The following is a 17,192-nucleotide window of genomic DNA, read 5'->3' as shown; positions in this document are numbered from 1 at the left end:
CTCTCTCTCTCTCTCTCTCTCTCTCTCTCTCTCTCTCTCTCTCTCTCTCTCTCTCTCTCTCTCTCTCTCTCTCTCTCTCTCTCTCTCTCTCTCCCTCTCCCACTCCCTCTGTCTCTCTGTCTCTCTGTCTCTCTCTCATTCTCCCCCCTCTCTCATTCTCTCTCTTTTTTTCTCTCTCCCTCTACCTCTTTCTCCCTCTCTCTTCTCCTCTCCTCTCTGTCTCTGTCTCTGTCTCTGTCTCTCTCTGTCTCTCTCTCTGTCTCTGTCTCTCTCTGTCTCTCTCTCTCTGTCTCTGTCTCTCTCTGTCTTTCTCTCTCTCTCTCTCACACAAACACACACACACACTACCCTTGCCCCCTCTCTCTCTCTCCCTCTCCCCTTTCCTCTCTTTCTCTGTCTCTTTTTATCTCGGTTTTTCACTCCACCCCCGCCCATCTCTCTCTTATTGTGGAACCCACCTGCATTCTGTAACCCAGGCAGTGTGATCTGTGTTCTCTTATTTTGGAACCCACCTGCATTCTGTAACCCAGGCAGTGTGATCTGTGTTCTCTTATTGTGGAACCCACCTGCATTCTGTAACCCAGGCAGTGTGATCTGTGTTCTCTTATTGTGGAACCCACCTGCATTCGGTAACCCAGGCAGTGTGATCTGTGTTCTCTTATTGTGGAACCCACCTGCATTCTGTAACCCAGGCAGTGTGATCTGTGAGCACTTGGCTGCTGACTGTGGAGACTTCAGAAGTACATGGGTCGGCCCCTAGGAACACAGGGTTGGGGCCACCTGTTTCCACCAAACTGGAGCAGTCCAGTCCTGTTAGCACCCTCTTCCCAGGAATGCTATGATGAATTGGGCTGTGTCAAGCACACACATGCAGGCAGGCATGCACGCACACGCTTGCTCGCACGAGCACACACACATACACACACACACATGCCCTGGCCTCAAAGACGTCAGAAGGATAGTGTCTGTGCTGTAAGGATTGTGCCTTGTTCTAGTCGGCCTGTTTGTTCGGGCGTTTCACCTTGTTGCATAAGAGAAAAGCAGCACATGACCTGCTAGTTTCTCAATTGATCTCCACACACAGACACAAACATTATTTTACAAACACACCTCATATGCACAATCTCTCTCTCTCTTTCTCTCTCGCAGACAAAACAAATCCCATTTTCCCTAACCCCTAACCCTAACTCTTAACCAAACCCTAACCTTAACCCTAACCCCTAACCCCTAATCCTAAACCTAACCCCTAATCTTAAACTTAACCCATAAAATAAATGTCCTTGTAGGGACAGGCAAAATGTCCCTACTTGTCCGAATTTTCTTTATTTGACTATCGTTTTGAGGACTAGATAGTAAAGCCAAAACCGTACACGCACACACACACACGCACACACACACACACACACACACACACACACACACACACACACACACACACACACACACACACACACACACACACACACACACACACACACACACACACACACACACACACACAGACTCAAATGCCCCCAACCCCAGACAGTTTTGCCAAGTCAGGCTGTCATACTGTATCAGTGGGATCCTCAGTCTCCTCCAGAGGATAGTGCAGTGCCCTTGGCGCCTTGCAGCCCTGCCTCCACGTCTGTGTCCTTGTCTCCCTGCTTGTCCTAAACTGTCCTGAGCTGTCCTGGATCTGTGTTCAGTCTCAGCTGGAAGCTGGAGGGGGGAGGGGAGGGCAGAGAGAGAGAGAGGGAGATAGATAGATAGAGAGAAAATGAAAAGGCGGGGGGAGCAATATAGAGAGAAGATGGGAGAGAGAAATAGAGAAAGGGAGATAGAAAGGAAGAGAGGATGAGAGAGAAAGAGGGAGAGAAAGATGCATATAAATATGCCTTGAATCCAGACAGACATCTGCCTTTCTCTTTGTCCCAATGCAACCTCCACAGGCCTTCACATTTCCGCTTATCTTCCCCAAAATAACACAGAGGGCAGGGCGGGGCAAAACAGTCTGGATTGGGTGTACAGGGGGGAGGTATGTGAGTCGCTGTGTATTTGTGTGTATATGTGTGTGTGTGTATGTGTGTGTCTCTTATCTCTCCAACCTAGGATACGTTCTGTCTCATCAACATCCAATTCCCCCCCTCTCCCCAGTCCTGCGTGCCCTACTCCTCTCCTCCTCTCCCCCTCTTTCTCATTCCTTCTCTCCCTCCTGTCTGCTTCTTCCCTCCAGCCTGTTGATGCCAGCTGTGGGCATCAGAGGGAGATTGATAAAGAGACCAGATAGACCTTCAGACAAGCTGTGCAGCGGCTGAAAACCGTTGAGGAGAAGGGCATAGTTACAGTAAATGTAACACTAACCATGTAGCATAGAGGGCATATGAAACCAAACATACAAATTCAAGGGTGGAGTATAGTGCAATAGAGGGACTTTTCAAAGATAGCTGTTGGCTTTAGAAAGGCATTGCGGTGTACCTAGAAAGCCATAGAGTGGAATGAGGTCCCAGTGAGACATAGGATGAGGGGTTCCTATCGTCAGTATGTTGCAGGAATGTTGCAGGAATGAATGATTGTTTATTTATAGCAGCAGGAAACACAAGATGCTGATGAGTCATACAGTTCCGCTATGCTAGACGCTAGTGGGTGGCTAACTGACGCAGCAGCAGGACCAGCCCCACAGTCTCACAGTTGGACTGTGTCATATACAGTTCCTCTCTATGCTATAAACGCTATCCAACACAGGCCCATGCCCACAGTCTGTATCAGAGGCAAGCAAATGGTCTGAAGACAGGGTTTGGCTCTTGGCAACATCCCATCTTTGAAAAGGTATTGACCAAAATATCTCCTTCAAAATATATATGCTTTGTGTTGTAGTCATGACTGAATCATTTCCTCTCTTTGATTCCCTATCTCCTCTCACCTCTGAACCCGGACAGGACACAAGTCAGGATTCGTCTCACCTCTGAACACAAGTCAGGGTTCCTCTCAGGTTGAGTCATGATTATTACCCAATGAGTACTTGTCTGGTCTCTGAGGGGGTTAGTTACGTTCCATGTTCGGTATGATCTTGGCTGTGGACTCACTCTTAAAAACAACACTCTTAAAAACAAAAGGGCTGTCTATAAAGTCTGCTGGCTTCATGCTTCAGTTTCCGCAGGAAAAAAAGATGACTTTTCTTCACAGTGTATTTCAATGGGGTGCCGCTGAAAGAGCAGGGTGCTTATGAACGATTTCAGAAACATCTATAGGCTTTATAAAGAGTTCATGAAGGCTTCATAAAGCCTTTAATGGGGTGGTGCTGCTAAAATAGTACTAGTGGCTCACTAACAGGACACATGCTGGTCCTAATCAGTTTATAGTAATTGTAGGTCCGACAGGTCGAGGTGGCATTCTCCCAAGATAGGCTTTACCTCAGGGGACTGTCACTGTACAGGGAAACCCTGAGCCCTCATTGATGCTGTGACCGTCACATATTGACTATGAGTAGATGGTTGGTTCATGTTTTTCTAAAAGAAAGAAAAGTCTACACACTGTATGGTCCTGTGCTTTATTCCCCACCCACATAAACGTTTATGGAATACAGCAGTAATGCAACAATATCATTTTATTATCTACTGTGAAACTGACATTTGTCTGGGCTGCATTGGCAGGTTTTGAGTCGGGAGAGTTAGTGGACACAGAGAATTGTCTTTATGTTTTGTAAATGTCCTTTCCTGAAAAGCTTTGGGTGGTGCTGAACAGGTCTATGTGCTGTTCAAGATAAGGCTTAGTGTTTCTATAACACCAATGAAACAGTGTGGGGCAAAACGAAGGCGAATAAACTGAAGGCACAACAAAGTAGAAACACTAGCTACTTGGCTTGGTGACATCATAATCAAGGTCATCTCACATCTCAGTAGTACTGTACAGCTACATAGCTGACTCCCTTTTCAATAAAGTTACCCTCCATTCAAAATTCAGAGACCCTGAGAGAAGGATAGATTCAATGCCTCTTAGTGGCTTCATATCATATGCCCTTTCAACTAATGCTAAGTGTGTGTGTGTGGCACGGTGGCAGCTAAGGCCCTGCCTGGCTGGTGACACCCCAGCCGGGCTCTTTCCATCAACGTCCCAACAGTTATGTCATGAGCCACTGACAAAAAAATCTATATATCCCCTGCCTGCCTTCATGACCTGGCTTGTCACAGTACTGCACTGAACCACTCTGCTTGGAGCTGCCTGCATATCTCTATCTCTGTTTCTCTCTCACTCTCGCTCTCTATCTCCCTGCTTGCCTGGGGGTTGAGGGTGGTGGTGGCTGGGGGAGGGCATAGGGGGGAGGAATGGGTGAGGGCAGAGGAGGAGGAAGAGGGGAGAGAATGTGGGTCATCATCCACATCCAAAGCTGCATCAGATTTCCCAGTCAGCTGGAATCCCATCTCCATCCCAAACCGGCACCACAAGGCCCGTTATATAAGTGGTTATTGATCCATCAGAGAGAGTGTACTGCACGGGGGAAAAAACACCACCGGGACTGAGAACAGGGACTGATGGACGGCGGGATGGAGGGTGGAGGGTGGTTCAGTGATTTGGCTGCCGCGGAGGTGTCACAAAGTGTCTCTATGACTCAGTGTCCAAAATCTAAAGCAGCCTGCCCTGTGCTTGAGGAGTGCTGTGCTAATGGGTGCATTTAGAAAGCAGCTACGACGGGCTTGTTCAGCCATTCAGGTTATTAAAATACTATAAGGCCAAGAGGCCTACATCATTTTTGGGGGAAATATATCTACTTTAAGGTTGATCGCCTCCTTAAATGATGGCCAATCAATATGTGCGCTGGTTGCTATAGTAGGTGGATTTTTAGGAGGATAAAATCAATGATTATACTGGATGGTGAACAGTTTACCAGTGAACTTAATGGATTGAAAATACAGGGCTGACTCGCTAGTAATGCTGAGTTGACATTGTGTGACTCTGAGTGCCTGAGAGTAAGCTGTCAGCATAGATAGGGCTTATTCAGGTCAGTGACACGTCTACTCCCAAAGTCTCCAATGTGGGATGTCATCGTTTTCAGCAACCCTGCAATTCTGTTGCTCCATCCACATCAGTGGCGGTCAATGCAGTTTAAGATTAGGGAGGATGGCCTTATTTCTATTACATCATATTGAATGACTGCCATTCATATTCCATTCATCCAGTTCAATGTAACATCAATAGGTTTAGGCTGCTACATGATACTCTAATTTGCCCTATACCCATCATGAGGTTGCTACAACCTACAAATAAAAGTTTATAACGTAGGTGCACAGTGACACATTCAATATCGCCTTGCACACTTTTGCCTGTGTCTAGCTGATCTGGGGTGTAATCATTAGTCCAAACAGAGAGTTCCTACTGGAAAAATGCAGGTAGGTCCCTCCCTCTTTCGTTCCGTTTGCATCTGTTTAAGAAACAATTTTGCAACAGAATCGGCAGAATGAATACACACACCCCTGATCACAGTTCACTTTCATAGCAGCCGCATACAGCATCATTACTTTGCTTGTTGTTGAATTCATTTCCCCATCTATGTGCTCTCCTCCTCTCACCTTTTCTCTTCGCTTGTGGACTTCAGTGCACAACATAACAGCTGTCTGTGACCAGCCGCGAAAACCTCTCCAAGCCAATCCGTCGTACCATAACCGTATACCGCTACACAGCCTACATCGTTGTCACCATATTAAAGTTATAGCTAGTCAACAAACTAGAACTAACATGTTAGTAAACCCATAATCCAATCCATGTGTACAACCACGCTGTACAGTGTACAGCAAGCAGTTTAGAATTTACATTGGCGGGCACCCGTGGCAATACATTAATAAACCGAAAGCTTACCTTGACTTGGAAGAGTTGCAGTGTTGGATAGATAGCCTTAACCAGCTAGCTAACATAAATTGCATTCCTCTCTGTTTGAGTCAAGTTGTTGAGTAGGCTAAATGAGCTGCATTAGCTAAGTAAGTGAACGGTAAACTAAGATAAGTAAGAAGAAAATACAAATAAACGTAGCTAGCTCTCTCTCGCTCCGCTGTTTGTTCAAAACAGTTCAACTATTGTCTCTCTCTCTCTCTTTGAGTAAACTACTCACCACACTTTATGCACTGCAGTGCTAGCTATCTGTTGCTTCTGCTTTCAGTACTAGATTAATTTTATGATCCTTTGATTAGATGACAACATGTCAGTTCCTACTGCAAGAGCTCTGATAGGTTGGAGGACATACTCCATGTGATTATGATGTCATAATTACTGTGTAAGGCTATGAAAGGGGGTGAGAACCAAGACCCACCTAGGTTTTATATTTAAGTCAATGTACCCAGAGGAGGATGGAAAAAATGTGTCCTCCGGCTACACAATGGTGCTAACCTAGAGGGTGCTGTTGATGCTACTATAGACCTTCATTGCAAAATAGTGTATTTTAATCTGTTGATTGATGGCTTGTTGGTTCAAGCCACAAGCAGACAAATAAGGGTATTTTGAAATGCAGGGAGACAGAGAGAGAGAGAGAGAGAGAGAGAGAGAGAGAGAGAACGGATCAGATCAGAGTGTCCAAGGATAGTGTGTACCCTTTACATGTACAAGGCTAATCATATCTGTAAGTAGGCCTTGGCCTTGCCTCTGTGTGGCAACGCAGATAAATACTCTAAAACTTTTCTCTGACTGGCAGGCATAGCGTTCACACTGCACAGGGTCAGAGTCCCCTGCCTCTATGCAGAGTGTTGAGAGGTGAAATGTGAAGTAGGGCAGATGTGGTAATACAAGGTAATAGTAAATCTATGACCGGCGGACATTGTACTGGGGACATGGCAGGGTAAAAAGAGTCCAATGGTTTCTCACTTATTCCTAGATTCCTGGAGATAAGGCTTAAGTGGTTAAAGTTTCTCTAGGAAATATTTTCAGTGTTTACTGGAGTGGGTCTTTAAATGCTCCAAATGGTGTCCAAATGTGGGCTACAGAGAAAGCTTCAATCTGTGTCAGGCTCAGCAGTACGGAGAAAGGCATTGATGAATGCCCTAGCTATAAATAATTAAAGTTACTGTTTTACCAATATAGAACTGACTCCATTCAATGTCTTCTCTCGAGATAGAAGTTCTATTCCAACATTAAATGGACTGCTTATCCTCTTATCCTCTGCAGTTACACTACATGTATATGAACAGGTGTAGTTGACAACATCATACCTTTGATGTGCCGCTTAAAAAACCACCGACCAGACAGAAAGAGAGCAAAAAGAACGGGTGAACGAAAGAGGGATCACAGATAATATAGATTGAAGATTGATACGGAAATGACTGATTGCTCCTCCAGGAAAAGTGGTGAAGATGAGATCTCTTAAAGTGGCAGGAACCGAAGTTCAAGTTATAATACAACTGTTATGTCAACAGTTAACCTCGAAGCGGAGGGCTGTGTGACAGAGCAAAGCTAGTAGGCTACAGTTCATGTAGAATGCACAGGGTCCACAGATTTCAATGAACTGGTAACCTACCTTATCCAGTACTGGTACCTATTAGGGATATTTATAATTATGTCATTAAAACAACGGGTTACAACAAGTAATGCAAATGGTTCTTCACCCTAACCCTCCAAGCATGAATGTGAGACATGAAGGCCTACATTTCTTAGAGCTCATTTGCTCATAGCACTAAAATATCCTTGTCTGACATGTTTTGCAGCAGTGTGATGAGTTGACAGAAAAACACCCTTTGCTCTCCTTTACCCTTCAGGCAAGGATAAGTCAAGCAAGACCAAATGATTGTGCATGCATGTGTGTGTGCGTGCATGAGGAGTGCAGTCATTTATCCAGATCCACTTACACGTTTCACACATACGGAACAGTACATGGAAGAAGCGTATCTAAAAAAAACATGATTGTCAAAACATGAGTCACATCAGTTAAAGAACATTCTAGAATATTTTTGGAATCTAGAGGGGAATTTTCCCGCAGTAATGTTCAATTACTTTGCAGCTATACTATAGTTCATTATACTGTATTACTGGTATTTATATTCATACAATTCTTTATGTATTCTTAGAATCCTGAGAATCCAAGTTGTTTATCTTTAAGAGGCTCTCTGGCATGTCTTAGCGATGATTCATGACCCAAGAGATCTGGTCAGCAGCATGCACCGTACGGTTGGGCTGGCTACAGTATATATATACCCTGTGCCTCGCCACTGTGGTGTGCTGTGCTGACTGTTGCAGCCCTGTCCTGACCTGACCAGAACAATGCCCTGGACACCACATGTACAGTATACCCCATGGAACTTTCCACTGTTGACTTCACCTCTTTCCATCTAACAGTACAGCTGGGGAGAGGGGTCAGAGGGAGGAATCCGTACTATGCAAGTGTGTGTGTGTGTGTGTGTGTGTGTGTGTGTGTGTGTGTGTGTGTGTGTGTGTGTGTGTGTGTGTGTGTGTGTGTGTGTGTGTGTGTGTGTGTGTGTGTGTGTGTGCGTGTGTGCGTGTGTGCGTGCGTGCGTGCGTGCGTGCGGTCAACAAAGCATCATGAGAGAAATATGATGCCACGTTTTCAAACTAGCGGTATTTTTTGGGAAGATACAGTATATAAAGCGATCTGTGCATTTGAACAACTGAATAAATACACCTGTTTCACTTTTGCATGTCAAAACTGAATGACCACTGCTGCACATGCTGCAACTGTTTTGAACATATTCAATTATACTATTGAGAATGAGCAGCCAGCTCACGAACGAATGAGTGGACCAGGGAGAACACAAGAAGCATGCAGATGCAATAGGTGTAAACACATTCTCTAACTGGGGATAGCTAGCTAACAAATGTCACAAAGCATGATGCGCTAGCCAGTTAACTTTCATTTTAAAATAACGTAATAATTCCGAGTTAGTTGGATATTAGTTTTGAAAGTGTAATGGAGACGCAGGGAGTCAGGAAGCAAATGCAGTTGGTGAGTTTAATAATAACGAACATGGAGCGATGCAAAACAGGAGAAGCGTCTGGACATGAAAACCAATACTTCCTGATGAGTGAGGGTACAGAGTGTGAGATAAAGGGGAAGTAATCAAGGTGGTGATGAAATCCAGGTGTCCATGATGATGGGGCGCAGGTGTCCGTAATGATGGTTGCCAAGTGTGCGTAATGATTGGTTGCCAGTACCAGTGGTTAGCAAACCAGCGACGTCTAGCGCTGGAGCGGGAGAGCGGGAGTAGACGTGACATAAAGACTTGAAATTGTCATGGGAGCTAATAAGCTAGCAACCTACCAGCTAGCTATAGCTAGCTAGCTGCTTATCAGAGGTAGATAACTGATTAATTTGACCAAAAAATCTACCAAACTATTTCTCAATGTTGCTCAAAATTACTGTAGCTGGTTCATTCATTTCATCATACTTTGTGATACACACAGTTTTATGCTGTTTTAGTCGACACAGCATGTCGCCCTGTCACCTACAGCAGAACCTGATGAACAACATGGGGGAAAACAATAAGCCACCATCATGCTTTGTTTGTCCTACCAGATCCTCAATGAGAAGGTTCTAGCTGGTGTATCCCTCTTTACTTCGACTCCTGTTAGATGTAGATGTCTGGTTTATCAGGTCCCAGGCTCCCATGACTGTTATCATTATTTATTTACAAGTTAATTACAATTAGGTTTTTACTTTAGCGCCATCTGTACCAGATCTAGTCTCACGTGCGTAAGTCATCTGTTTGGCGCGAGAGACATATTGGGAGGGAGATTAGAGCAGACCCAGAAGTTGAATGCACATTTGAGCGGCCCAGGACAGTCTATCTACTTTGTGCTGTTATAATTTATGCTAGCAGTTCCCCCTCATAGCAAGTAGCTGGCAAAACAATCCAAGCAATGTTCGCAGGGCCTATGCACCCAGGACAAAGCTATGGATTTTATACATCTGTCTGTGTGACTTAAACAACGTACCAGAGGTCAGAGGTCATCTTAGAGACAGTCATGGTTAACATCATGTCACCCTTTTCACTACACTGTGGACTACTTTTGACTAGATAGTGCACTATAAAGGGAATAGGGTGCTATTTGGGACGCATCGTCAGAGGACACAAAGTTAAGACAAGTCAGTCACATGTCCCAGCCAGGGACTCTGGAGTGGAGTGGAGTAACATGTAATTTAATTTAAGTTATTTACTGGTTGTGTTTCAGTCAGAGAATGGTATGTGCTGCATGGGACTGTTTTAGCCAATTATCCCTGAGTGGATTGGAGTGCCATTGTGGCGGTTATGGCAGTTATGTCCTTTTCCATAGACGGGTTGTTGGTAGGAGGAATAGTTCAACAAACTTGTATGACAATGTGGCGTCCCAAATGGCACCCTACTCCCTATATAGTGAACTAGTTTTGACCAGAGCTCTATGGGCCCTGATCAAAAGTACTGCACAAAAAAATGAGATGCGGGCGATGCGTCGTCAGTGAACTGTAAAGCAGTGCTGAGTCACGATGCATCCCTTAGGGGGAAACACAGGCGTGGTCTCCTACTGAGAACCACTAACGTCTGAAGAATACAGCATTGTCCTCACTCCTTTCCTAAAACCCTGCTGCTGCCTAGTTACAGCACTTTGAACCCGGGCCACGAACACAGTGTAGCGTGGGCAGGGAGAGGAGGAGGGAGGGAGGCAACAGAACAGCTGGCCTGATTTTGAAAGTGCATTTTTCAGCTTCCTTCAGCTGGCCGGCATGTCGTACACTGGCCCTTTAAATCTCTGTTAAGTGTCATCTTGCACGCACACTGCTGAGTCATTGGGTTCAGGCTGATTTTGTAACCTCCGCCCAGCGGGGCTCCTCATTGGCTCTGGTCTCCACATAGCGGTCCGCGTGGTTGGCTGCCAGCACCACTAATCAGTTACTTTTTTCCAGAGGCAGCTCTTATTAAAGGGAAAGTAGCGAAATGATTGAACCACTCCCCCCTAAATTACTTAATGACTGACTGAGTGACTGAATATCTAACTGATGGACTGAAAGGCTGGACAGCTGGCTGGCTGGCTGACTGACTGACTGGCTGGCTGGCTTGTTGACTGGCTGACCGACTGTCACTAACTAATTGGCTGACTGGCTGGCTGACTCTGACTGACTAACGGACTGGCTGACTAACTGACTGAGACTGTGTCAGGGCCACTGGGCCACAGGGGTGGGGTCACAACACTGTCCGAGGATGAGGAAGACAAGAAAAAAAACCTATTTCAAGAGAAAGAGAGAGTGAGGAGGGGCTACAGAAAGAGAAAGATAGTGAGATGGAGAGAGATATGGAAGACAAGTGCTATAGAGAGATCTAGAGCGAGAGAGATAAGAGGGATGCACTCACTCTCAATGTCATGTTGTATCAACAAATCAGTAAATCTTCTGGAAGCCCAGAAAGAAAAGACGGAAAAGCACTGAGCCCTCAGCAGATTGTGCAATGTGACTCAGAGTAATGCCTCCCTCATGACTAGCCTCTGACGCCCTGGAAGTGTACCTACCACCTATTCCCTGTAATAGTCACCTGATAACTACTTAACCTAGATACATCCTTGTGATAGTCACCTGGTAACTACATTACCTAGATACAACCCTGTGATAGTCACCTGATAACTACATTACCTAGATACTACCCTGTGATAGGTACCTGATAACTACATTACCTAGATACAACCCTGTAATAGTCACCTGATAACTACATTACCTAGATACAACCCTGTAATAGTCACCTGATAACTACATTATCTAGATACAACCCTGTAAGTCACCTGATAACTACATTACCTAGATACAACCCTGTAATAATCACCTGGTAACTACATAACCTAGATACAACCCTGTAAGTCACCTGATAACTACATTACCTAGATGCAACCCTGTAATAGTCACCTGATAACTACATTACCTAGATGCAACCCTGTAATAGTCACCTGATAACTACATAACCTAGATACGACCCTGTAATAGTCACCTGGTAACTACATTACCTAGATGCAACCCTGTAATAGTCACCAGATAACTACATAACCTACTTACAACCCTGTAATAGTCATCTGGTAACCAGTTAATCTTGGTACGACTCTGTAATAGTCCTCTGGTAACTACATACGACCCAATAATAAGCATCTGGTAACTACAGTTCATAACCTTGGTATGACTCTGTCATAGTCCTCTGTTAACTACATAACCTAGACACGAGCCTGTAATAGTCCTATTTAAGGATACATAGTGCATGTAAATGCAGATGCAGATTCTACTGTACACGATACTGAAGGAGTTCTTAGTGAAAGCCCACTTACTGTAGAAGACCAACCACTCCCTGCTGTGCTCTAATACTGTGTTTGGATGGATCATGTCTTCATCATAACATGCTACCACTATTACCTCATTTCCTCCCAACTCTGTCACCCCATGACCATGCTCTCACTCATCCATAGAGGAAAGGTGCCCTCCTATTCCCTCCTATTGCTCTGTTTCCTAGATCAGTGTGGACTCCATAGGGTGAGGAAAGAGGAATGAGACATTGTATCTGTGGTTGAAAGGGATCCAAGCTGTTGCTTGCCTAGCAGAGGTGATGATTGATTCCTAGAATATATTTAAGAGGGGAATTAATGTTGAGAGAAAGTGAGAGATGGAGAGAGAGTGAGAGATGGAGTGAGAGAAAGAGAGATATAGAGATTGAGGGAGAGAGAGAGAGAGAGAGAGAGGGAGAGAGAGAGAGAGATGGAGAGAGAGTGAGAGATGGAGAGATAATTAGAGAGAGAGAGAGAGAGAGAGAGAGAGAGAGAGAGAGAGAGAGAGAGAAGTAGCAGCTCCTAGTACAGTATCCACAGCCTGGATGTACTATATTAAGCTGGTGCAGTCAGAGTTAAAGGCTGCTATGTTCCTGAGCTGAGCTTTGAGAGCTTATTAAGGACACATACAGCCACATAGGAAGCTCTAATGCAACGTTTCCATCCCACAGAATATGGTTCATGTCATACAGCATAACACAGCAGGAATCCCCCCACTGACTATGATATAAAACTCTCATAAGAGAAGACCAGGACCATGTCATGCTTTATTCAGTATGGTGACTCAGCCAATGACTGTATAAGGAAGAAACTCAGCCAAGTTGGAGGCGGTTCAATGGAATCACCACTAGAATCCTAATGGAAGGTGACGGGGCAGGCAACAGTGTCTGGGAGACAGAGAGATGGAGAGAAAGAGATGACTTGTCAATAAGATGGACATACATAGTCATACTTCCTCATTAGATGTCCAGTTACACAAAACAGCATTGTGGTCCAACAAAGCAACGTATTTACTGAATTTTGGAGACATGGTGTGGAACGATCATCACACTCACATAGCATAATTGTTTGAGGGCGAAGAAGTTAACAATATCCTCACAGTTTTCTTCCAGTCTTCTTCTATTCAGCGCCTGCAGTGTCTAAACTAGCTCTGTTGTTCCTGCCTCGTGCCTCCTGTCTCCAATCATGGAGCCAGCGTCACAGCACATAGCTAGCATGCATGAGGTAACAACACACAAGAGAGGAGCATCTCTGAAGAGAGAAATCAACCAGGTCCATGAATTTCAATGTGGCACATGCAGGTTCATGACTTATTCAAGCTAGCTAGTGGTTAGCTTAGCTTAGCTTCCATGCTATTCCTAGACTCCAAGTCCCCTGAATCTCAATGCGGATCCAAAGGATCCCAAGTTATTCAAGCCAGTGGTTAACTTAGCTTAGTTTAGCTTCCAGGGTATTCCTAAACTACAAGGCTGTGATGTGTTGTTGTCTCACCTAGCTATCTTAAAACTAAACATTTTGGCCATTTAGCAGATGCTCTCATCCAGAGTGACTTACAATTAGTGCATTTAATGTAAGGCCCATGAATTTCAATGGATCATAAGTTATTTAGGTTAGATGTGAGCTTCCAGGCCAGGATATTATTCCTAGACTACAGCGCTCTATGGGTAGCAGTTGGTGCAATCCACTGCACCGCAAGAATATGTGTGTAGGAGTGTGAGATGCGGAGGGATTTGGAAATGGGACACCCTGTTCTGACCATGTCTGTTTCCTAAATGGCACCCTATTCCCTACATAGTGCACTACTTTTGACCAGAGCCTGTAACGAGAAGATTCCACAGCAGGCTTCTTCCCAGGCAGCTCACTGGATGTTATCGTGTGTGTGTGTGTGTGTGTGTGTGTGTGTGTGTGTGTGTGTGTGTGTGTGTGTGTGTGTGTGTGTGTGTGTGTGTGTGTGTGTGTGTGTGTGTGTGTGTGTGTGTGTGTGTGTGTGTGTGTGTGTGTGTGTGGAAGCACCCTGCCCAGGTCACTCTTTAGTCTAAGCCCCACAGGGACCAACCACTGCTGGGAGGAAGTGGGATTTATTTCCTGAACGAATGGTGCCTGTAGCGCATTCCTGCCCTGCTATACACGCACATAAAACGCACACACGCACATACATGCACACACACACACACACACACACACACACACACACACACACACACACACACACACACACACACACACACACACACACACACACACACACACACACACACACACACACACACACACACACACACACACACACACACACACACACACACACACACACACACACACACACACACTCACACACACACACAGCTCATTCCAGTCCTGCTTTGCAAATCATCCACCTAACTGAGGCTAAGGAATAAAAGCTGTGTCACTGTGCTGAGGCTGATGCCTTGCTTCTCATATTACTGCCTTTTTGATATGTGCAACAAGAAAGGGGTTGACAGGCCAGTGCCTGTCATCTGACTGCAAGGCAACTCTGCAGCGAACCTGAAAAGGGTGATATAAGGCTGTTTAAACTACTGCCTTATTCTGATTCCAGCCCCCAAGACACAAACACACACACTCTTACACATGCAAGCAGGCATGCACACACATGGATGTACACACGCACGTAGGCACACGAACACACTTATACAACCTCAAGCATCATGCTCACACTCGCACAAGTATACACACACATTCTCTCTCTCTTTCGCTCTCTCACTCTCTCAGAGAAATCTTTATAAAAAATTCACGATGTAGAAAATAAACTCACGTTATGCCTCTCCCCATGCATGCTAAGGGTTGAGGAGATGTTAGATATCTTCAATTATGTATCATCAGCCAAAATCAAAAGTAAGTCAGTATCTGGTGTGGCCACCAGCTGCATTAAGTACTGCAGTGCATCTTCTCCTCATGGACTGCACCAGATTTGCCAGTTCTTGCTGTGAGATGTTACCCCACTCTTCCACCAAGGCACCTGCAAGTTCCCGGACATTTCTGGGGGAAATGGCCCTAGCTCTCACCCGCCGATCCAACAGGTCCCAGACATGCTCAATGGGATTGAGATCCGGGCTCTTCGCTGGCCATGGCAGAACACTGACATTCCTGTCTTGCAGGAAATCACGCACAGAACGAGCAGTATGGCTGGTGGCATTGTCATGCTGGAAGGTCATGTCAGGATGAGCCTGCAGGAAGGGTACCACATGAGGGAGGAGGATGTCTTCCCTGTAACGCACAGCATTGAGATTGCCTGCAATGACAACAAGCTCAGTCCGATGATGCTGTGACACACCGCCCCAGACCATGACGGACCCTCCACCTCCAAATCGATCCCGCTCCAGAGTACAGGCCTCAGTGTAACGCTCATTCCTTTGACGATAGACGCGAATCCGGCCATCACCCGTGGTGAGACAAAGCCGCGACTCGTCAGTGAAGAGCACTTTTTGCCAGTCCTGTCTGGTCCAGCGACGGTGGGTTTGTGCCCATAGGCAACGTTGTTGTCGGTGATGTCTGGTGAGGACCTGACTTACAACAGGCCTACAAGCCCTCAGTCCAGCCTCTCTCAGCCTATTGCGGACAGTCTGAGCACTGATGGAGGGATTGTGCGTTCCTGGTGTAACTCAGGCAGTTGTTGTTGCCAACCTGTATCTGTCCCACATGTGTGAAGTTCGGATGTACCGATCCTGTGCAGGTGTTGTTACACGTGGTCTGCCACTGCGAGGATGATCAGTTGTCCGTCCTGTCTCCCTGTAGCGCTGTCTTAGGCGTCTCACAGTACGGACATTACAATTTATTGCCCTGGCCACATCTGCAGTCCTCATGCCTCCTTGCAGCATGCCTAAGGCACATTCTCGCAGATGAGCAGGGACCCTGGGCATTTTTCTTTTGGTGTTTTTCAGAGTCAGTAGAAAGGCCTCTTTAGTGTCCTAAGTTTTCATAACTGTGACCTTAATTGCCTACCGTCTGTAAGCTGTTAGTGTCTTAACGACATGTTCATTAATTGTTTATGGTTCATTGAACAAGCATGGGAAACAGTGTTTAAACCCTTTACAATGAAGAACTGTGGCGTTATTTGGATTTTAAGAATTATCTTTGAAAGACAGGGTTCTGTAAAAGGGACATTTCTTTTTTTGCTGAGTTTATATGATAATCTATGATATAATAATCAGATATTTTTTCATCATATTATTTTTTGTACTTTTGGGTTGCTGCGTGATATAATTGACAAGTGAATGCTGAGGGAATGGAAAGTTTGAAATGTAGAATTCCACTGTTTTTCCCTTTGAGAAGCAAGCGCTCTCATCCAAAAGTGAAATTTCTGTGATTTCAGCAAGCCATTAATTAAGGTTTCCGTCCACAAGATGGGCAATGGCCTGTTTGGTAATGGAGCCCCACTGCCTCGTACTACTCTCACAACCTCTGGAGCATATTTACAAAAACACTGTATATGCTAAGAGATGTTATTGGAGTGACTGGGTTAATTGGGGTGACTGGGTTTATTGGGGTGACGTTTTCCTGTTTTTCTTCCTGAGTGGAATAGCACAATAAGGAGTAGAAGTACAGATATTGATTACTTATCGGCCTCAGCATAGATGATATAGGGATGAAGACATACAATGACAAACAGGGCTGTCTATTTAAGGGTGACGTAGGACAGCTATGGCAAAGGAATGCCTTTCTTTGTTACGTAATACAGCAAATGTACTTAGCAGACATCCTTTAGGGGATGCATCTATTTTATTCACATTGGAGAAACATCTGTGATATAGACAGAGTCTATGTCCCAAATGGAACCCTATTCTCTATAGAGTGCACAAAAGTAGGCCTAATGCACTATGTAGGGAATAGGGTGCTACAGTATCTGCGACGCACACAGAGTCATTATTCAGGAGTGATGTCGACAACAGAGATACTTCTTCCCTTGACAC

The sequence above is a fragment of the Salmo salar genome, chromosome ssa20 (genome assembly GCF_905237065.1).
Source record: "Salmo salar chromosome ssa20, Ssal_v3.1, whole genome shotgun sequence".
In the NCBI taxonomy this organism is placed as follows: Eukaryota; Metazoa; Chordata; class Actinopteri; order Salmoniformes; family Salmonidae; genus Salmo; species Salmo salar.
This window is presented reverse-complemented; position numbering follows the sequence as displayed.